At 42.2% G+C, this 23,566-nt stretch overlaps 1 protein-coding gene across 2 annotated transcripts in view; it reads right to left on the minus strand.

The window, feature by feature from the left end:
* Window positions 1-23,566, minus strand: part of BACH2 (BTB domain and CNC homolog 2) — a 332,554-nt gene that overhangs the window by 237,714 nt on the left and 71,274 nt on the right. Inside the window, exon 2 of one of the 2 annotated variants that reach the window (XM_036024482.1) lies at window positions 11,436-11,542. The gene's annotated coding sequence lies outside the window, so the exon portion shown is untranslated. Of the gene's footprint in view, window positions 1-11,435; window positions 11,548-23,566 lie in introns of both variants that reach the window. The other variant, XM_036024481.1, reaches the window with a different exon arrangement.

Genomic DNA, 23,566 nt, shown 5'->3' on the forward strand with positions numbered 1-23,566 from the left:
ATGGCATGGTAATTAATATGGAATCAACACAACAGTTTCTTTCTTTCTTTTTTTTTTTGTAATTCTCACCCAAGGATATGTTTATTGATTTTAGAAAGAGAGAAAGAGGGAAAAAGAGAAGGAGGAAGGGTGGGGGAGGAGAGAGAGAGAGAGAACAATCGAATTGAGAGAGGAAACATCTATTGGTTGCCTTTAGGACACACACTGACTGAGGATCATACAGCAGCCCAAGCCTGTGCCCTGACCCGGGATCAAACCTACACCTTTTGGTGCATGGGATCAAACGCTCCAAACAACTGAACCACCCAGCCAGGGCCCATTTTCCATTTTTCGCATTTTTTTTCCTTGCATGATGAAAAAGTAAAAGGACAGATAGCCCAACTAAGACATAGAGTTTGTAATTCAAAATACCTCAAAAGCTGATCTGGCAGCTGGGTTTCCCTGTTTATAGAAAAGCTGAGATGATTCAGGCTGAGCTCACAGCTCAATTTAGATCCCAGCATCTGGATTCAAAACACATGTGAGATGTGGCAGCAGGCTTCCAGGTCAGGACTGATCCAAGGAGACCAGAGACCAGTCACCAAAACAACTGCAAATGAAGAAAGTGCCTGAGGGTACAAGAAACCTCAAAGGTGTTTGTGAGACTGGGCCACATTTCAGCCCGCTCCAGCTGCTGGGTAAGATCAGCATTTTTTGCAGCCAGCACATTGTGCGGAGGCCAAGGGCAAAGTGGCCCAAGGATGACACTGAACACTTCCCTAGCCGGCTTTGTCACAGTCAGAAAACATCCGTCACCAATGACTTCTTTTCTGAAGCAGCTATTGTTCAGATTAAACTATGGGAATCTGGTAATAAAATGGAAAACCTTAGAAAGCACACACTTCCTGCTAAGATGGGTTCTTAACTGTGCTTTGTTTCAAAGAGAAAAACTGGGGTAATGGAAGAGGGAATTTTTTAATGCCTTGTTTTCTTGGTAAGAAGAAATCATAGCTACAGTAACTATAATATAACCTACACATGAAATAAAAAAAATACAGGGAAAAAATAGTAGCACAAAGTCTTCCCAGCTCAATTTTATCTCCATCAGAATTCACCTTGCTCCTTTCCTTAATTTTCCTCAGATGTGCTATATCCAGAACACTGGCAATTTTGTAGCTATGGGTTTTATGCGCAAGAAAAAAACCCCTTCCCTGGCTGCTTTTCCTCACCTTCCCCCTCCCCGGTCTCTCTTCCTCTCTCTCCTTGTCTCTTTGTTGTGAATGTCAGGCTGTCAGCATCACAGTCTGACATGGAGTTTCTGACATTACACCAAGAAGCAGACAGAGAGCAGGAGAGCGGATGGAGGGGACAGGCAGGCATCAGGATGCTCAGCCATTTCAAGAAGTCAAGGGGAAAAATCAAAGCCCAACCTCCTTCTCTGAGGTTCCTTGATTACAAGGTAACTTATAAATCACCCCGGATTGTTCTCATTTATCCAATTAGTCTGTTTTCCTACTCCTGTGGAGATCCCTAAAGTGTGGATCTATTCTGGGAGATCAAAGTCAGTGGCTCCAGTAACAGATAAGACAGAATTCGTGATTCAGCAGATTCTAAGGCTGTGAAGTGGGACAATCGGCACACTTTGGGAAGATAGCACCAGTCCATTTTGAGTATCGATTCACTGCACTTTGTCACTCTAATGATGTTATCTCATTAAAAGAGATAAATGCCCCACTGTTCTTCCAAGAGCATCTGCTTCTTACTCCTCTCTTTTTTTCAACAGCATGGCTCTCAGCAGCAGCACATTAAAATCAAATTGAAATCCAATGCAAGGCTCGGCGACAGAGCTGCTTACCGAGGCTTCTTTTTCATTGCTTATTCTGCTCTCGGCCCCCTCTCAGCTCCCCCACAACTGATCCAAGATGCCATCCATGGAAACAAGCAAGATACAGAGAAACAGATACAGAAAGAAATCATAATAGGAAGCATTTATTGAGGGCCTACTATGCAGAGCTCCACTGAGTCAACTTTAGCTTCTACCAGGACTTTGCCAGGCAAACTGAATAATCCCTACACTGCAAATGAGGAAACGGAGTTGGATGTTAAGGTGATCACCCAAGATTATATAGGTAATGAGAGGCTGAGCCACAGTTTGAACAAGGGTCCATCCAATGCAAGTTTTTTTCCACCCATTTTTATTCAGGGAACAGATAAGTAAATATGATTGCAACTTGACTAGAATAGGTGAAAAAATACAAAAGAAGGTGGCAATTATTCTTTAGCCTGCTAAAACCCAAGGACATAATGCTATAGGCAGAGGAATGGTTTTGTTTCAACAGATTTCTTATTAAATAAAAAGGTAGCAATTTCCATAATGAATGTTTTATACATTATTCCTTTGTGTATCAGGCCTCAAAAGTACACATTATTAAAGTCTATTAAAGTCTGTATTTAGCAGCATTACTAATGTGCCTTTTGGGAAAATTATTACAATGAAACAGCATCAGTCTTTCACAAAATTTCAATTGTTTAATATTCCTCTTTGGATCTTCAATACACATGTCTATTTTTGGCGATAATCAGACCTCATCTGAAATGCCATAATCCCAGCCTAGAGCTGTCACAGCAAATTGTTTATAGGTTGGATTTAAGACACAACATGAGGCACAGATATTGCTAATTCCAACCAAACCTTTCTTTCTTTTTTTTTCATAACTCATAGCAGTTTTCCTACTGTTCTAATCAACACGTGTGCTCTGCTCACTATGACATGTGATGCCACTTTACCTTTCCGGGTAGTGTTGGTTATCCTAATTAATTGCTTACATTTATATCTAACTGAGACTAGCCTCTCAAGATAATGCCACTTTATTCATAAAGTCTGAAGGTGGGGAGACTTCTTTATTCCCTAAAAAAAGAAAACCAAATAAACCAGAACATATAAGTTGTGACTAATCAAATCTAAATGTTTTCATTTAAACTTAAACATTGTCATTTATAAGAGACTAGAAATATGTCTTTTGAACATTAACTAAGGAATTTCTGTAAAGTATGTACTTTTAATACCTTACAGAGGCATCTCTCTTTATCTAGTACATTTATTACTTTTATCACATGGTTTTTTATAAATAAAGCAAATGATGCGCATTTATTCAAAAGCACAATGTTCTCTGAAAACTTTTTATTGAAGTCAATAATGGGCTTATTTTACAGAGACAAAAGATAACAACAGGTAGCTGGGAAGAATATCAGAAAACAGCTAGATGTTATGAGGCCTTTGTATCACAAAAGGAAAGGGGAAAAGGCAATTTAAAGTATTAGATGCTCAAGTTAAAAAGCTGGGTTGGAAGCAATCTCTCAGTTACATGTTCCCCTTCATACACACAATTCCACTGTTTGAGATACGTTCACAAAATCAGGCCAGTCAAGTCGATTGTTAATATTCTAAACACGGACAAGCTACAGGTTAACTAAGTAACTAGTCATGTTTCCCATCACCAATTCACTAAACAGGATGTAACTTTATTGTATCCATCAAGAACTACTAACTGAGAGAAAAGGGGCAGAGTTGAAGACTTGGAAGACAGAAGTACTGCTCTGCATGATGCACAAAGGCCAGAATCTACTGGCCTCTCGGTTGCAGGGTCCCAGGCAGAACTAGCATCAGGGAAAGAGGTTGCAGCACACATCACACATCCAAAGGGCTCGTCCAATTGTGGCCGTGCAGGCTTCGTTCAATATGGTGATATAGAATGAGAAAGCACCAGTTCAGTCAACGTTCAATTAAGGCTCCATATGCAGGCTGGCATGAGACGGTTGTCAATTTAAAAAATGCAAAACATTGGCTAAGAAAATCCTAGGCATGCCTCTTGAAATCCTCAAGAAATAAGGAAGAACAAGATTTCTCATGCGACAATCACAATGTGTGTGAAGTGCTACTAAAAAGAATAAAGTGGGACCAAGTATCTTCTTTCCTCCAAGTGAAACCTGTTTTATGGTCAGTAGCTGTGACCACATTTCAAAGAGCTTATCATGATTCACAACCAGGTCTCTCAGATGTGAAATTATACAATAGGCATGTCAAAACATATCCCTTCTGTTGCTCTGGGGCCATTATGGTCTTAAGCCGAAAGTCCAGCCTTTCTACACTGAAGCCTTGATTTATGTCCTACCTGTTCAGGTTCTCCTCCATCTTTTCTGACATGCTGTTAAGTCAGGCCACTGACACCTCCCCCTGCCCGGTCAAGGCACTCTCACATCCGTGTGAATACTGTGGGGGGTGCACAGGGTCTCTGGGCTAGAACTGACTTCCAGGGGCTCCAGCACAATATTTATCTGATGCTCAGATTCTCTGTACAGGAAGGTTCAACATCCTCCTTGGGTCATGAAGACTGCTTCTCAGAGAAGTAGGCATCAACCACTGCTCCATCATAGCTGCTCTGAGATTCAGAGGCCAACCCAAATGTGTTTCTGGTTGAGCAGAAAGGAAGAAAAGACTTGGGCTGACATAGAAGCGTTGATGTTACTTCCATTGTAGAAATAACTGTACAAAGGGATAGTTCTACGTAATTTAGGAAGCAATTCTCAAATAGCATGTACATGTTTTCTGTGCATTTACACACACAAATACTACACAAGTTATATACATACATGCATTTTAAAGACAGATGAGCATACTTATATTCAGTTAATTCTTGTCTTCTCCCTACTTAATGCCAAACTGACAATCTACTGGACTACATGGTGAGTTTTGTTTTAAATCTGCACTCCCATACCTCTCAGAGGCAATTATACTCCTGTTTTCTCCCTTAAACTTCACTGAATTTCCCGGGGTGATACCTATGGACGAGACTGGAGGTCTAACTCTGCCATATTCATCTACCCCACATTCAGCAGAACTGGATTTACATGCAACACAGGTGCTACACTGGCTTTATGCCAAAAGTGTTCCACCTATTTTCACAAACTCTACAAAAAGGAAGTTTTTTTTAAGTAGTCACTACTCTTTATTTCTTGGTAATGTCTGTTTGGAGTTAATATTTTTTTATTTTAAAAAATTATTTATTTATTTATTTTTAGAGAGGGAAGGGAGGGAGAAAGAGAGACAGAGAAACATCAGTGTGCGGTTGCTGGGGACCGTGGCCTGCAACCCAGGTATGTGGCCTGGCTGGGAATTGAACCTGCAACACTTTGGTTCGCAGCCCACGCTCAATCCACTGAGCTATGCCAGCCAGGCTACAAAAAGGAAGTTTTAAAAAATAAGGACGAAGGCCCGTTTTTCCTGAAAGATGCAGAGGTGTTACCTGCAGGGCTCGCCCTGCTCAGGGCCCAAGGCCGGCTTCTTAGACTGAGGACTACCATGCACAGGACGCAGGCACAGCCAGGCTCAGGGCTCCTCAGACTCCTGTCTCAGGACAGACATCAAAATGACTGCAAGCCCTAAGGAGCTCCTGTTTGTATCAGTTACTGCTACCGGTGTTTACTATTTTAAAAACTAAAACTGAGACACTTTTGGAACACAAGCACACACACCAACAGGCCTTCACGGAAATGATGCCATTGCACGTAATGTTGCCTCTTGAAAAACTGTACTGTACACTGGAGAGAGTGGAAAAGGCAAATAATGTGTTGGAATTATTAGAAAAAACAGTGTGGACCTTGCAGGTGTCCATTGAGTGGAGTCCCAAATCACAATTTGAGAATCACAGGTTTAATCTTGTACACATTGTAGAATGTCTTTAAATAGCCTAAAGGTTGTTTAAATTTTTTTGAGTCAGTGAATAAAGCACAGAAATCTTTTTCTAGAGCATTTCTCTACTTACTCCTGCCCCCAAATCATTAGTACACTGACACGCTCCTTTTTAGTGATTCATCAAATAGGACTCCTGAGTCTGAATCTGTTTTAACCAAAGGCTTTGTCTCTTTTCTCAGTCTGCCCACTAAATACCTTCATCTAGCTTCACTTCAAATATGAAACAGCTAAAATGCTTCTCTCCTGACTATTAATCATATACACAAATACTTACTGTGGAAAAGTTGAAAACACAGAAAAATATTTTCTTAAAAAAAGAAAGAAATGCATCCCTTGTACCCACCCTCTGAGAAAACTGCTGCCAGCATTCTGGGCAATAGTCTCCCAGTCTTTTTATCATGCACATTTAAAAAACATAGGGATGCTCATATCTTAAAGATAATTGAATGTTTTTTATTTAAAGTATTATTTTAGCATGAAAAATACAATGAAAATTGATAATGCTCTTAACATGTGGATGTGTGTCTGCAATCTTTTTTTTCTGTGAGGAGACAATCCCTTAAAAAGTGAAACAATGATCAAACTATACATATTGTTATGTGACTTGACATTTCACAATACATTTAGATATGTTTTTATATCATCAAGTATCCCTCCATCCCCGCTTGGTATTTTTACTGTATGGCTGTGCCATAGTTACTGCCTTTTAAAAATTACTATTATAACAATATGCGATGAATATCTCACCTCAACTTTTGTATACATTCGCTGAAATTTCATTGCGGTAGCTGTTTTACAAGTGAAATTTCTGAGTTGAAAGGTAAAACGTGTCCCTTCTCCGTGTATGAGAGCCTACTGTTCCCATCCCTCCCTTCTCTGAGTAAGTCCCATGGAGCCTCAGCAACTGAGCATGGGCTGGAAAGCCGTCTCCTCGTTTTAATGTGCATTTCTTTAGCAACTGTCAAGGTAGCATATTTTCTTATATGTCATTTACTGACCATATTTCTTCCTTTTTTGGTTTTATTGTTCTGTTCTTCCCACATTTTCTATTAGAATGATCATCTTTACTGTATTGAGTGTAAAAACTCTCAGTAAACTACCTCAGCTAACTCTGTCCTGGATGTGGTAAATACTGCTCTGCTTTGTCTTTTGTCTTTGAGGGCAGTTCAGAATGTCTTCGGATGGAAAGAAATTTTCAGGTTTGACATACATCTTCTTCTTTTATAATTTTTGCCACCAGAAATTAATAAGGCCTTCTTTGTTCCAAGATCATTTAATGCTTATTTGTATTTTCTTCCATGGCACTAGTTTTTGGAGTGCGATACTTCTTCAAAGTCTGCCCCAAGGGGTGCTTGGCCATGGCCTTCAGAAAAACAACAGTGGAGGTTCATTAAATGTAGCTTGGCTATTTGGTGAAACTACCAAGAGTGTTCCTAGGAAGGGGAAGAGAGCGGTCTTACATGTTTATTCTCCACCAATTCCTTATATTGCATCCAGTAGCTTTGCTAACTTGCTCTTTCTGTGATGGAAGTTTGAAATGGAAGAAATGTTAACATTAGGTTTATGTTTACATATTAAACCTCTGGGATATGATGACTCTTCTCACCTTGGCCAGAATGGAAACTTCAGCTGGCAAAGACCTTGGCTTTCTTCACTGATGTGTTGCAAGCACAGTGTCTGGCACATAGCATGCACTTGGTAAACATGTGTTGGAGAAACAGATCTTTAATCAAGTAGAGTCATGTGTACGCTACATGTTAGGGTGGGGAGCCGGGGGTAATGAGCTCTGGGCTTCACTGCCTTTAAAGGTGGGCAAAGCAAAAAGAGAAAAAAAACCTTCTAATTGAAGGCAGAAAGTAAATTTCAGTTTTACTTTTTAGTTGACTGTAGAGATATTGATCTGAGTGTAAAGGTGAAAGTGCCTCAAACCTGGCAGCAGGGTATGGAGATGAATGCTGGAAAATATTCAGAGGAAAAATAATCTGTTGGGCAGATAGTAGGCAAAACCATGACATCCCCCCACCAAGAGAAATAAGAGACACTACTTTACTCCATTGGATGCTATGGCATTTGTCCAAAGCAATAACAATCTGATCTGGCTTTCTTTGAACATAACAAGGAAGAAACAGTTTTCAGGAAGGTTCATTTTCACTGTGGGGAGAGGAAGAGGAGCATTCCATTTGATAATGGAAAAATCAATTAGTTTCTCAATTGGATGAAGTATCTTCATGAATTCAAGGCAGAGAACAAATGGCATGTGATATGCTTTCATGAAAACGAGGACCGTGTTGGAAAGAGGTTAGGATCCTACTTCCAAGGTTGCTGTTAGGAAGAGGGATTTCCCAAGAACACTACTCCTGCTAGTTCCTGGTTTTACATAGTGGTACATAGTAAGTGTACATCATCCTGTCCCATTTGCCTCTACTAAACCCCATCCTATCCAACCTGCTTCCCATTTGACTATGATTTCTTGAGTCGCACCCTAAAGCCCTCTCTTTATAGCATAATAACATATGGATAACACAAATAAACCCAAACAATCCTTCTTACTAGCACAAACTTATATATATATAAGTATTTATATACTTATAAATATACTTATAAATACTTATATATAAGTATTTATATGTTTATACAGTGTATATATTTATACACTGTATAAATATACAGTGTAGTATATTTATACATATTAACAAGGGCATGACCAAGAGAATGGAAAGATGAAGACTTTTGGCAGAATTTAAAGTTACATCCTAATTATAAAGTTTTCCATTGCTATAAAGATTGGAAAGTCAGCTTCTGCAAAAAGATCTAAGGAGAGTTATGAAACTTGGAAAGATGGTCTTCAACTCTGCCTGAGGGCCAGGGAGAAAGAGTACCCTGGGAAAATTTGTACGCCACACTTTCTTTAACATGAAAGGCTGGAACATAAAGCCCAGCCAAGTCTCTTTACAAGATTGAAAAGGTGAATCCACTCTGTGTTAACCTGACGTGTTGGAAAACAAACTGACACATTCCATCACACTGACACGTTCCATGTGCTCTTGCCTTAGGGAACGACACGAGATTCGTGGGAAGCATTGTGCCCAGGGAATGCCCTCACTGCTGCCTTCTGCCAGCGCTCATGCACCGGCATGCCAGGTGTCTGAGGGCTGGAACGGCACCCCTTCCTGGTGTGGCCTCAGACTCTAGCAAAGATAGAAGTTCAAGGAATCAAGGTCCTGCCCTGCAGACAGCAGTTCACTGACCACCAGGTTAGCCCTGTTAAGTTGGCCAAACTGCCAATCCTGGGCTAGGGGGACTATTCCTCTGTTGTCTAGGGGTGTTGCCTCTGGGTGGCCCAAAAGAGAGCTGTTGATGTCTGTGGTGAGAGGTGCCCTGGCACTTCCCAGGAATCAATAACCCTGACCCCTGGAATGCTACGACCACCCTCCATCCCAGCACCTCCTAACTGAGGGCCCCATTGGCTAGCTGGGGTTTGGGGAGGAAGGAGAGTGATTACCGTGTACATCCCAGAAAGCGGAAAGTGCACAGTTCAAATGTCTCCAGCTTTCTAGGAACAAATCTCCTTAGAAAATCAATCACACCCCAAAAAAAACATTTTCAACATTCTCACAAATCCTAATTGATGAAGTGATTCTCTAATTTTATTTATGCCAAGAAGATCTGTTTCCTTCCCAGAGGGTGACCTATTCTATGTTTTATGCCAAGAAAGCCGCAAGGAAAAATGCTGACCTATGACGGTTACACATCACGCGTAATCACTACATTACATTAAAATACTGCAATATAAAATAAAGCACTCACTGGGCCGCTTGGGCGGGGCGTAACTTCCCAAGCCATAGACACACCTACTGAGACACATGAAGTTTCTAAGGAGTCTGGTTCCCAGCTGTGTGTCAGGAGCCAAACCGTGACATCAGGTCTTGAGCTGCCCTGGAGAAACTCAGGGCAGGGCTGTCATTGCAAACCGTGCTTGCCAGTTAGAGACGTCCCAGAGTGTCTCAGCTTTTCGGTATACCAAACTCCGACAGGGCCGAGGTCTGCAGTGACCGCCCCCCTCCCTACCCTCCCAGCACAACTGGTTTCCAGTGTTCCAAAAGCGCACTTCTCAAACACTGCTTAAAGGTAAGTATTCAAACCCGGGTTGTGGGTGGGGGTGGGGGAGTGGCAAGTTTAAGCACAAGGTTTCCTTCTCTATGGCTTGGCTCAGCTAAATGAAAACCTCTAAAAAAATAATTGCTTATTTTTTCCTGATCTCTTCAGGTGGGGTAAAGCAGCATCCTCTGTGTAGGCCAAATAAATGGCTACGGGAAAAATCTCCACTGGAAAGGGGCACTTAGTACAAGAATCTCAACAAGGTAAATGGACTTTCTAAAGGCCTAGAGCTTCCATAATACCTTTTAAGACCAAGCATGCAAACGCACTGTCCAACTCTGTCACAACCCAGAGACAAAGTGATAACCGAGCTCTTCCTGCAGGCCTCCGGAACTGTCTGACATCCCCTGTCTGACATCCTCCGGCGACTCTCAGAATGGGATCCTTCCCTCCTTCTCCAGCTCAAATCTGCCATCTCCCACCCGTGCAGTTCTCAACCAGCGCTGTGTTCGGGGGACATTTTTGGTTATTGCCACTGAAGTAAGGAGAGGAGGAGGCTACTAAACTCACTTCAATGCAGAGCACAGCTTCTCAGACACAGGGAATTACCTGGTCCAAATGTCAACAGTGTGAAGGTTGAGGAGTTCTGCCCAGATGTACCAAATTCTTTGTTGTTTTTGAAACACCCCAGACGTTCTCATTTGTGTCTCATTTGTGTCAGCTTGTGTCCCTAAACACAGGCTGTTTCCTTCACCTGGAACGCCCTGCCCTACTTCTAAGTCCAAGAAAAGACCATTTATCACTTAGGTTCCAACTCAAAGTGTCGCCTCCCCTATACTGTCTTTTCCAGATACCCCAGAGTCAGATGTTCCCTCCTCAGAGTTTCCAGAGCTTCCGGTACATGCTTCATCAGAACACTAGCCACACTGCCCCCAAATTATCTGTCACTTGCTGAAAGCCTCATTCACCATTTATCTCCAGAGTGTCCATCTGGTAATCACTTGCCGCTTGCTGTACCAATAATAGACTCTCTAGCAATACTGACTAATAGATAATATCTATTCAATGTACCCCACATCAAAACACAACAGCAAATGCTTATAATGTGACGGGGCACAGATTAACCACTGGTGCACATATTAACTCATTTCATCATTACGACAACCCTATGAGGTAGGTACCATTAACATCAACATTTTACAGATGGGGAAACTGAGGCACGGAGAAGGTAAGACACTTGTCCAGGATCACCAAAGCTAGCATCTGAAAGAGGCAATATTTAAACCCAGGTAGTCTGGCTCCAGAGCCTTAATCTTCCCATACTCATATCAAGACAGTGGTACTAATAACCGATATTTCGGCAACTCAGAGCCCTCAGGCAAACACAAGTGACACCTCCAAAGGACTGTACCACCACAGAGTGGCCACCAGCTCCTTGGACCCTGACCGGAAACATTGCTTCCTGGGGTCACATAGCTCTCCAACCTCTGGAATGCGTTGGGCAGGAGAAGCAATGTCCTTACAACACAGAAAGACACTATGTACCCAGAAAACATCATGGTACCATTAGGAGGACCTAAGAGTGATTCCTCGAAGTACCTCTTACCTTGTTCATGCTGCAGGGACTGAAGCGAGGGATCAGACATGTCACAACGCGAGGTTGTTCTTAAAGAGTCTCTTGTTCCTGCAGACCTCAGTTGCTGAAGCAGGCAGCTGTACTGCGAACACAGAGAAAAAGGAAATCCATGAGCTGGGCTTCAGAAGGCATGGAGCAGTCCTGTGTGCCACGCAGCCTTCTGCCATGACGGCAAAGCTCCATGTCTGCTCCGGCCAGTACGGAAACTGCCAGCCACACTTAATACTGAAATGTGGCTAGTGCAACTGAGAACTGCATTTTTTAAAATTTTGTGTAATTTTAGTAGATTTTAAAGCTAAATAGCCACATGTGGTTAGTGGCTCACATGTTGGATGGTGCAGGTCTAGAGTCAAATGAAGAGTCTGGGAGGCCTCTTCAAGAGGCCATGGGCACGGGGCATGCCTCTGGCCAAGGAAAGGATGCATATTATATGCTCAGAGTGACCGCAGACGGACACACAGGGACAAGAACACTTAATCATTCAGTAGCTATTTTGTGAGCACTTATTAGGTCCTGGGCACTGAGGACACAGTAATCAATAAGCCAGAGAGGTCAGTTATTTAAGTTTCTAGTTCAGGCTTTGACTTCCTCAGGAAGGGAAGATCAGCCTGTGAGCTTCACCTGCTGTGTGTCAGACCTCAATGCCTTCCTTGCTGCCCACAAAGCCTAAAGGAACAGACAGGCGTTTGCTGGAGCCTGACTACACCACTGCCAGGATTAACAGGCAACAGAATCTTTCACAGAGCTCCTCGGGAGGCAGTGTCCCAGAAGGGAATTCAGCAGGCCAGTTTTCCAAGGGCCAAGTGAACCAGATGCTCCAACACCCCCCTCAAATGGAATAAGGGCCCATGTTTGTAGTCATGCTGCTGATTCATTAGGAAGATTTTTTTTATTTACTTGAATTAAATTTTAGAGTATTGTATGATTCTAGGGTTCTTAATTTGTCAAATATTAAAGAAAAATAAAAACTATCTTTGACTACTTAACTAGATTTATAGCCATTTTCCTTTGAAAAATATTTATGGGTGGATTTGGGAAGAGGATAAACATTGAAAAAGTCCTTACCATCACCTGATTTCTGGGTTATTTTTTCAGACTGCATCTATGAAACATTCATATATCTGAACCTTTCCATAAAGACTGCAATTAGAGGTTTAAATGGAACTGCAGTGCTTTTAAAATGTACTATTTTTAATGATATAATAACAATATAGAAAATGTTCTATAGGAAAAGGAAAAGAGACTCATAATCACACTAGCTCACTATAACCACCTTTAATTCTTAGCAACTAGCCTTTCTCTGCTGGAGAATGGACAGGCCTGGGTACATCTGATAACTGAATCAAGGACACAGCGAGGTCAAAGGCTGTGTTCCCATATTAATATCTTTCACCACTAAGAAAATAATTTTGTGGTTTATATTTTCAAAAGATAAACTTCTACTCCACACATTACTATTCTGTGAACATAATATTATTAAAGTCTTTTTATAAATAAGAAGATAGGGTCAGGAAATTGCAGATCACTCCCTGGCTATTTGAGACACATAGATTCCAAAGAAAATATCCTATTCAGTCACAGCAATAACATTTTAAACAATGAAGTACAACATGGAGAGACCCTGGAATTCTACCTTTGTAGTCTAAATACATCCAAACACCCCCTGATGATGCACACGATGCCATTGCTTCAAAGTCAAGAAAATTCAATATCTAATTCTAATCAATCTTAAATGGACTGACAAAAAATTATGCTTTTACTCTTGAATTTCCAGAAGCAGATGCTAATGAATTTCTGTGTTTTAAAGTAGAACTCTATACAGGCTGGTTCCTTTTAAATATATACATTTGATCCATTTAAAAGCTATCATTCAGCACTTAACTGGGAAGCTTGTCCAAATGCCTCCCAAAGATGCCTGATGTCAGAATGCCATTCAAATGTACACATTGGTATCAACACAGGAAAGGTGGGCACAAGAAGATAATAAACAGACAAGGATTCTTGAAGATAATTTCCCCAAGGAAGTTCCACCCAGCTCCAGTGATGTCACAATCCCCATCCCCTCAGAACATGGGTGTATAGTTTGCACTAAATTATGGATCTTTTTCTGTGTCCCTCTGGGCCACCCAAGTGTTCTTAGGTCATTGTCATGTATACTGGTTCTGTGACAAAGTCAAGACTGAAAAAAAAAAAACTCAGGCTAATACTGAGGGAAATATTAGGTCACATATAAAGTTCTTAATAAATATTGTGAATATTCTTTCTTTGCTCTCACAGAGTCTAAGATGATGTAGGCACTTAATGTAGGATCTTCAAAACTATGTTGATTATCATTGCAGACTATCTTTGGGCTTTTTAAAAAAAAGTCTTTTAATGTCCAGGATTGTAAACATTTTAAAGAATATTAAAAATATCTTACAGCTGTATAGCGTTCAAAATTTTACAATGCACTTTATATTAATACTCCCATTTAGTACTGATATCAGTCTGAGTGGTAGTTTTCTTAATTAGGAAACTAGATGCAAGAGGAGAAAGGATTCTTAGTCATGTGGAATAGACATTGGGCTAGATATGTCTCCATCTGAAGATACCATAGAACTACAATATGTACAAAGACCACAAATGAAAAACCTCCCCGAACAACAACACACACACACACACACACACACCCCACCATTAACAGAAACACCTCAGTGAACAGATGACAGTTTTAGAAATTGGGTCAGTTCACTTCTGGACAGCAACCAAGTAGGCTGGCCTTGTTTTACCAAGTGCTTTCAGTCTCCTTTGAAATGGAGAGAACCTGGTTGTTTTGCAGCCAAAATTTGGTTTATGAAGAAGCTTAGAGAAATCCACAGCTTAAAAAAAAGAGACTACTTCTTTAAAGCATTAAAAAAAAGATATCTGAGTTACCGTGGTGGAATTAAGGAAGTTTGTTTTAATTATTCTGTTTTTCAATGTTTCTTTTATGAAGTTGAATTATTCTGATACAAACCAACAAAAAACAAGTACAGATGCCTTTACAGGGTGCCCAGGGAAAGTCCGTTCCATGGGCTACCATGTGACCCCCACACAGTTGATCCTAATGGAGTTGCTTCATTGGGCAACGAGGACGGTGGTCAAGCTTAGGCTTACAGAAGGTTAACGAAATGTAATTCATCTTTCCAGGTGGGTAGAAGTGTGGGTAAGAAGGAAGGTGGGAGACAGGCTAGTGTAAGAAAAGAACAAGGAGAGAATGAAAAGATAAAGGCTACCAAGAAAGGAGAACACCAAAGGGCAGGTAAGCAAAGAGATACCTAGAGACAGTTCAGTGTTGTGGACGAGTGCCCCTCGGCAGCCAGGTCCTGTCTACGGAAGGGATGGAGAGATTCGGCCTTCTGGTGACGGTCCCACATCCTACGGCTTCTCGACATCATACACTCTCATGGACAGGGTGTCAGCAAGGAGTCAAGTTAAGACTGGGCCTACCTGTTTCACCACTATTTATTTACCATCAACCTCCACCTACCACAGGGAAAAGCCTATTTTACCTGGATCACTGCTAATGTAATACAGAGGTATAAGCCAACTTTATTTTCCTTACTCTGGAGAGAAGCTTAAAGCTGTTAAAGAGCTGTTTTATTTGAGTGTGGATTGTGTTATTTCTTGGCCCTTGAAAATGCAACTAATACTTATTGCCTATACAGAATGAAATATAGTGAGCTGGGCTTTTCTCCCCACTCCAAACCCCCCATCCCCTTCCAAGATGTTCATTCTAGAAGACTGTTGTAATACAATTAAAAGCTGGGTAGCTTAGGCAGACCTATGGGAGACAGGCCAACAGGAGTGAGGTCACTCCTCACGACATTAAAGGTCTTTCTGGCTTTTAGATATAATGTACCCTGAGATCAGTCTGTGGAGAGGCCTCTTGTCAACCCACTCCCACCACCGAATCCAGCAGCCTAAGCAGAGGGCCTTTGCATGAGGACCGAAGGGCTTGTAGGGAAGAAATAAGTAAAGTTATAAAAAGACGAAAGGCTTTGGAGAGAAAAGGAGAAAAGGCAAGAATGACAAGAATCTAGAGTAAATTCTCTAAGTCGAGGATTTAGGAGCTTAGGAAATCAGATGAAGAGATGAGAGAAATAACCCTAATATCCTCCACCGTGGTTTTATGTGTTGGAGTAATCCATGAGTCTCTGAGGTTAAGTCCTGACAACCTTCACTTGGAATCCTTGTGCAAGACTGGATAAATGTAAGACCATTGTAATTACTGTCAGGCCAATCCCTCTCTTCCATAGCAAGGGCCGTGGCACCCCTTATTAAAGGATCCAAAGGTAAAGCAACAATCAGGCTCCTGTTTCCTGCTTCAAATGCACACAGCCCCTCCCAAGTGATGGCTCCTTTCTTTCTGAAAAACAGCTAGAGGGGCCAGAGCACAGCTCTTTGAGAAGCTTCTTGCAGGTCTTTCTCCATCCTCAGAGTTACAGCAGATGTGTGGCTCTGGTGCTCCAGGACCTCCGTATTCTCCCCACCCCCACGTCTGAGCAGCAAACATGTCATAACACGGTTCTGCCCCAAGAGACTGAATGATGATTGCCATTCTGCCTTGCTTCCTGTGCCCTGCCTTCACAGCATGGCATGGAAAACAGACAGCCCCAGCCAGAAAGACGAGCATATCTTCCCATCAAGAGTCATCAACAGCCTTCTTTCCCAAGGATAGGTTAGGCAATTTGAAAATTAATATTCTAAAAATTTAACTGGCGTATGAATTATGGTTCAGTAGGAAACTGTGATAAGAAAGAGGAAATGAGAGGACTGTAAATTACAAAGAGACATACAGCTGGTACACAAAAAATTTTGCCCTGAGAGCCAGATGGGGAGGAATAGAAGCCAGGGAAGGGCCAATAGTGCCAAGCAGTAGAGTTCATTGCTTTCAAGTCACTACTTCTGGCACACACGCTGGGTGTTTCCCTTACTTGGTCAAATCATAGGTTAGGATATCTAACATTTAGATTCATGGCTATTGCTCTTAAAAAAGTCACTATCAGTCTCCCAGTGCTTTAGGAATATCTTAATTAAAGGAACAACACAGAAGAGCTACCAGGAGGGTACCTGGTTCAACCTACTTCACTTGCCTTGGGGACTATGTAAGTCAGACGACACAAATTCAGATGCCTGCAGGGGTCAGAAAAGAACGAGATGAGTGACTGGTCAGGCCAGAGAAGGCGATGAGGAGTGGAGGGGCCTGGAGAGTCGGCCACTCAACTGTATCTCCAAGGAAGAAGGAACAAGGAACTTGTTTCCAGAGCTTTTAATATTCAAGAAAGCCAGAAAATGGAAAGAATATGTAAAATCATTGGCTTTTTAAATGTTGGCCATTTATATTACTACTTTGGAAATCAGCAGTGGTTGTATTTGGTTGGCCAGTTTGCATCTTCTCCTATACACCTCCCTTGTTATGTGATGGATTCTTCCTTTAAATTCACAGAGCGAGATCCCCCAGCTTATCTCCTGGCCTTTCTGGCCTCACTGCTGTGATTTCACAGGGCACAGCAAATGCAGGGGGAAACATGGACCAAGCAGGGCTTGGGAGCCATATCAGTGGGTCTGAATATCAACTTGGCTTTTCTCTTGGCCTATGATTTCAACAAATTACTAACCCTCTCTGAGTCTCTATTCCTCTACCCATAAAATTGGGGGAAATTCTTTATACTTCCTAAGATTGTTTTGAAGAATAATTGAAGTAAAATGAAGAAAGTACTTGATGAAGTGTTCAAAAGAGATGAAGTGCTTCTCCTCTGCCTATTTTCCCATCACCATTCAACACGACCTCGTTCTGTTTGTAAGTGCATGTAGGTGTTTACCTCATCGCCCTACTGGATTGTGAGTATTTCAAATGAAGAGATCTTGTCTGTTTTATGCCCAAATGACAAGCACCTATCCCACTGCCTTAGACATAGTAGGCTCTCAATATATGCAAAATTTAATTATAATGTGTTATGAAGTAAATATTTGTGTGCTCTCCGCCCCCAAATTCATATATTGCCTTTATACTTCTTCCTCATGTGGTATTTGGAGGCAGCACCTTTGGGAAGTAATTAGGTTTAGGTGAGGTCATGAATACAGACCCTCCATGATAGGATTGGCCTTTAAGATACCAGAGCATGTGACTCACTGTCTCCCCGCCCCTCCCCCCCACCTCCACCGCGAGGATACAGCGAGAAGGTAGCTGTCTGCAAGAGAGCCCTCGCTAGGAAGCTGATTGGCCAGCACCTTGACCTTAGACTTCCCAGCCTCCAGAACTGTGAGAAACTACTGTTTAAGCCATCTAGTCTATACTATTGTGTTCTAGTAGCCTGAACTGACTTGTATGTTTAGGAAGATTTTTCTTAAATCTGGCACCAGTTGAGCCCATTTCTTCTCATTCTATCCTCACGATGTCTTAACATCAATCTGTAATATCTGCTCCTCATTTGGTAAGAATATGTTGAGGCTAAATGAAAAAAAAAAACAGGTCCAAATTAAGAACAAAATGTTGAAGAGTTTTCTCCTGAGAAGTATGGCATTACTTTTAGGTCAGCAGGGTACTATTTGTATACTCTTTGCATGCCTCAGAAGAAAAAAATAAACTCAAGAGATTTCATCACTCTATTAATAAATAAATAAAAGAGTCATGCTTTAATTTTAGCATCCTCAAACCATGTTTGCCAACAGTGCATGTCACTACATGGGGTGTCCTTGGTGGCCGTCCAGAGTTCTAGGCAATCCCTACCCGTTTGTCCACTTTGGACAGAAAAGGCTGAATTGTATTCATGCAGGACAAAGGTTTATCAACCATGCCTGACTTACCCGGGTTTCTTTGATTTTATGCTGAAAGACTCCCACAGACTTTCAAACAATTTCAGTCTCCCTCGCCCTTGGGGGGCTTGCTGAACAATCCAGGCAAACACATTTCCTGTGATTTGCTGAGAAGCTAAAATAACTCAACAGAAAGCCCAGTTAGTGAGTTACTTCAGAATGACCCACTGAAAAGGAAGCAATGACAAGGGAAATCACTAGGAAGGTATCTCTCTTTAAAGAAGCTCAAGGGGACCAGCTATTTCTCCAATAAAAGCTTTCCAATTACAGAATTCAAATATTCTCAAGAATACCTTGAGGACAGGCTGTAATGAGGGACAGTTGCATTACTGGGGGCTAGTGATTACAACTGAAGCTCATCTGCTTAGTAAGCCAGAGTGGGTGTAATGCCTTGTTCCTTGGGGACGAAGCTTTCATTAATCCACAGAAGAAAGCTCAATTTGGCATGATGGGACCCTGTTGAAATTCATCTTAGGGATTTACTTTTATCCCTGCTTTCTGTAGGGTCAATTCTGTTTAGCTGACCCTTGAACAATAAAGGGGTTAGTGGTGCCAACCCACTGCACAATAAAAAAATTCACAACTAGTAATATACTAATGTTGACCAAAAGCCTTATGATAACATAGTAGTCCATTAACACATATTTTGTATGTCATATGTATTATATATATATATATATATATATATATTCTTATAATAAAGTAAGGTAGAGAAAAGAAAATGTTTAGAAAATCATAAGAGGAAACACATTTATGGTACTGTCTGTATTTATTGAAAAACATCTGCATATAAGTTGACCCACATAGTTCAAACCTGTGTTGTTCAAGGGTCAACTGTTCTCCCAATACCAGCCTCTCCTTAGTGTGTGTGGTTTATTCTTTTAGAGGGTGTACCACACCCTGGGTTGTTAACCTCTCCACAGGGACCTAGTTTTTGCTTCTACCAGAGCCCTAGAGCTCTCAGGGCTCTCAAACCAGTTTAGTGTCTACACCAAGCTAACTGAAGCTCCCACATCGTGCAGACAGCACAACAATGGACCCCACAGCCAACATGCCACCTTGGATTTCCATCTCCCCACCCCCATGCCCCAAACATACACACTCAAAGCCCCACACGGGCTCTGGGGGAAATTCTTCTTGCCCACTTTTGGCAAACAGTTCCTGGGTGAATATAAACACCACAGCCTCTAGAACCTACAGCCTGTGTGAGCTTTAAATCACTCATGAACCAGTGGCATCACTGTCTCCTGGCACCAGGCAATTTCCCTTTCCTGCTTTTGGGCTATTTTTAGTTTTATCCAACATACCTAAAAATCAGGGGCAGGGGGCAGCAGCTGGCCAAGCTATATCAGCTCAATATATGACTCCGCCAGAATGTCCTGTTTTGGGTTCCCTAAATGTCCAGGTTTGGGTTTCCTAAATCCTGCCATATTTAGGGCCGGGTATGTGACCATTTAGCTATAATTCAGGCTAGAGGTAGAAATATGTTCTTTGTAGCCTATGCTATATTGTTGTGACTCGAACCATAACTCTTCCTCATAACAGAGTGATGCTGGGTGAGGAAGGGTGTCTGGGTTGCCAGGCATTGAGGACAGTACCCCTCAGCAGTGCAGGCAGTTACCCCAAGGAAGAAGTCACCTCCAGGCACGAGGCTGCACTTTCTGCACACAACTGAAAGAACTTCGCCTGACGCTAACTTCTCCGTGACCTGGAATTAGATGACTGCACACTGACATTTTGGTAGCCTTAGAGAGGCAAAGATGGCAAGGAATGAAACAAGGGCACAACCACCCACCACGTCACCACCGTGCTCCTGCTCCGCAGAGTCAGCGGGCTCCAACGGCAGCCAGGAGAACAGCTACAGAAACCAGCTCCAGCGGCTGACCTGGAGGCCTTGTCCCTGGGGTTGCCTCTGATCTCATTACAGCAGTCGACACTAGTCCTCTCAAAACAAACAGAGGAAATTTATGCCTGCCTTAGCCTGGGGAGAGCTCTGCATTCCTTGTTTAACGAGAGTTCCAGCTTCTGAGACCACAGCCACTCAGATGGAGAGGATGTCTGCTTTGTTCCAAAGAAAGGACTGTCATCGCTGCCTTTCCTTCTTCCTGGGGCCGATAGGAAGGTGGTGAGCCTGCAGGGAGTTGCTGCACTTGTGGCCTAGGCTCTCTGCCCTGGTCCCTGAAGAGACATTCCCTTTCTTCTTATGTCAACATCCCCAGCTCAGTCAGTGGGGCCATTTCCTCTTCAACAGCTCTGGGAAAGTCACTACAATGTGGCCTTGAAGGTTTCCACCTGCTAAGGCCAGAATTCCAACCAAAGCCTGTTCTGTGTAACAAAACGCTAGGCCTCCTGGTGGGAAAAAATTTCCCCCCAAATACCCTTGCTTGACTGAGCCTTGGGAAACTTCACCTAATTTGGAGTCTCCACTTTTAGGATAAATAGTAGGAGGAAAAATGTTATTTTATACCCTTTAATTCAATCTCAGAAGTAACTGAGTGCCCAGCTCATGAGGTAGCTAGAGGGTGAAACTCACACCAAAATAGGATAGGCAGTGGTTCTGAGCCAGGGCCTATTTGGCTCCCCCAGGGGACAGTCACGGTGTATGGGGACAATTTTGGTTGCCACAACTTGGGGACGGGGCTACTGGCACCTAGTGGGCAGAGGCCGGGGCTGCTGCTAAATATCCTACCATGTACAGGGCAGCCCCCATAGTAATTATCTGGTCCAAAAAGTCAACAGTACTGAATCTGAGAAACCCTGGTGTCAAGAGAACACTCAAGGATGTGGGTAGGTTTAAAGCAATGGCAACTCTTATCACATTATAATAATGTTGATATGCAACTGAAATGTACACCATCAACAACCACAAAAATTTATCAGCTTCCTCGAGTAAAATAAATAAAAGCTATAAATAAGTAACCATGCAGAGCAGGATGATTAGAGCTGTCTGGAAAACACTGGAGCAGCTTCGGCATTAAACGGTGTCATCAGCACCATCGTGAGTGCTGTGTTTATTCCAAGTCAAGGTGTGATCGGAGTGCTTACTATCGCAATTCAGTGATGAGTATTAACAGAAGGAATTTATGAGCGAAGTTTCATAATTACTAAAATTGTACATGTAGCCTGAGTAGATCTAGGTCTGGAAAAAAGGCAAAAATGTCTCGACTTTTATAGTACTAACCAAATATGAGGAACTGGGGCTGATGTTGACCTACATTTTAGGGAGGCTAAGAAATTTTGCATACATAAATGCAGAACTGCAGAAATGTATTCTAATGAAAATAATCACGGTATATATTTTGAAATAGTCCCCAATCTAATTTTCTGTACCAGTTTGAATATTCCATTTCTTCTACATAGCATATTTTCTGTGCATTCAGTGTAAGGCTGGACATGTAGATAACCTAGTCACTATTCTCATGTACTCCTTCATTCTAGCAAAAGAAGGAAAAATCCCCATCTAAGCAGTTAATGCATGTAAGCAAATCTGAAGAGAGAAGAAAACAAGAACTTCATGAATGAGCAGGAGGCAGTTTTTTAATGGACTGTTTTAAAGGCTTGTATAAACAGTAAACAAAGCTGACTCACTAAATGCTAATACTGTTTATCCTGATGTAAGGCTCAGTTTTTCTTTTTCTTTCTTTCTTTTTTTTAATTTTAATGTCCCAGAAGCTAGAGGAAAATGAATACTGTGGTAGGGAAAAATGATACCTTCCTTGGCATTTCAAAGCCATTGCTCAATTCCTCTTGAGCAAGGAAGCCTTAGTAATGACTTTATTTTACCTACCGCAATTATGGTACACCTCGAAGTAATTCCCTGTAATATCCCACTTTCCTCTCTCCACTCAGGTCCTGCTAAATAATCTCTGGAAACCATTAACCAAGAGTCCTTTTCCAAGTTTCCTCTCCTCCCTCCGCTGCTGCCTCAGTCATGCTGGAGTCAGGACAAAGCAAACTTGTATTACATCACAGAGCAAACTCATTTTCTATAAACCATCCCCTTGGTAGTTTACGGCTACTGGAACCCAAGGCTGTCAACACTGTGGTCTTTGTGTGGTGGGTGTTGTTTAAAAAAATTTGTTCAAAAAGTTTGCCCACACCCCCTTCCTCTTTTGAATACAGGCAAGTAGTTCAAGGCGTCTCTCCAGCCTGGCTCCACCCCGCTGTGTAAACTAGACATTACCTTATACACAAATGAATCTACGGCATTCCTCAGTCTAGCTGCCTCGCTGCAAATTCCTACGCTCCCCAGCAGCCAGGCAGCACACACTCCCCCTGGCTTCCCCTCCTCTTTCCTCTTCCCCACCCCCCCTCCTTTTTTTTTTTAAATTTCCACTGCCTCACTGTGTTTTTGTGTAAATGATCTCACATGACTCAACAAATCCATCTGCCTGAAGCAGGCCAAGTCTGGAGCCCTCCCAGGAGGGAGGAGAAGAATTGCTTTGTGGAAAGGACCTGGAGCTCTGCCCTTTCTCTGGCTCGAATTACCCGCCTGTCAGGCCTGACGGATTTGGCTAAAAATAAAAGGAAGCAGGCCGTGAAAAGCAGATGAATGGGCTCAGCAGTTCCTTAGATAACATGGGCCTGCTGTTGCCCAAAGCTCCCCAAACAGAAACTTCAAATGCAGGGCTTGTGAGTGCGGTGATGTGGCTTCCAGGTGAAAAGGGCTGTCAAGTCCACTGGAGTGGGGGAATGTAGCTTGTGTTTTAGATTTGCTTCAAAACGTGTGTGTGTAAGTGTGTGTTTGTGTGTGTGTGTGTGTGTGTGTGTGAGAGAGAGAGAGAGAGAGAGAGAGAGAGCTGACTCTCATATAAAAAGGTTCTCAGAAAAACAGTTCAGTGGAGTGAAGGCTTGGCTGGTTAAAAAAAAATCTTGTTTTCACTACAAAATTACCCCTCTCCCTACCTCCCAACACCAGACATTTTAAGCCTCCCTATGATGTCAGTTCTGCATTCAGAGCCAGCAAAGAGCTAAAAGTCCTTCTTGTAAGTGTATGCCCAGCACCCGCAGTGGGTATTAAGCACTTAGGTTGGCAATGTAATGACACACTGTAACAATCTGTAATATGAGGCAGTCAGCAAAGCCCTGGCTCTGAAAGCTATTTCTCCCGACCATTAACCATATGTTTGGCTCCTCAGATAGCCAAGCGGGTGTTCCAGCTTACCATCTGGTTTCTATCCACACAAGCAACTGCAAAGCACAGACTATCTCCCTCTGGAGCTGCGTGCTTCTTTTTTTCTCTTTTCCATTCTTCCCGTCCCCTT

Source organism: Phyllostomus discolor, chromosome 4 (assembly GCF_004126475.2).
Source record: "Phyllostomus discolor isolate MPI-MPIP mPhyDis1 chromosome 4, mPhyDis1.pri.v3, whole genome shotgun sequence".
Lineage (NCBI taxonomy): Eukaryota > Metazoa > Chordata > Mammalia > Chiroptera > Phyllostomidae > Phyllostomus > Phyllostomus discolor.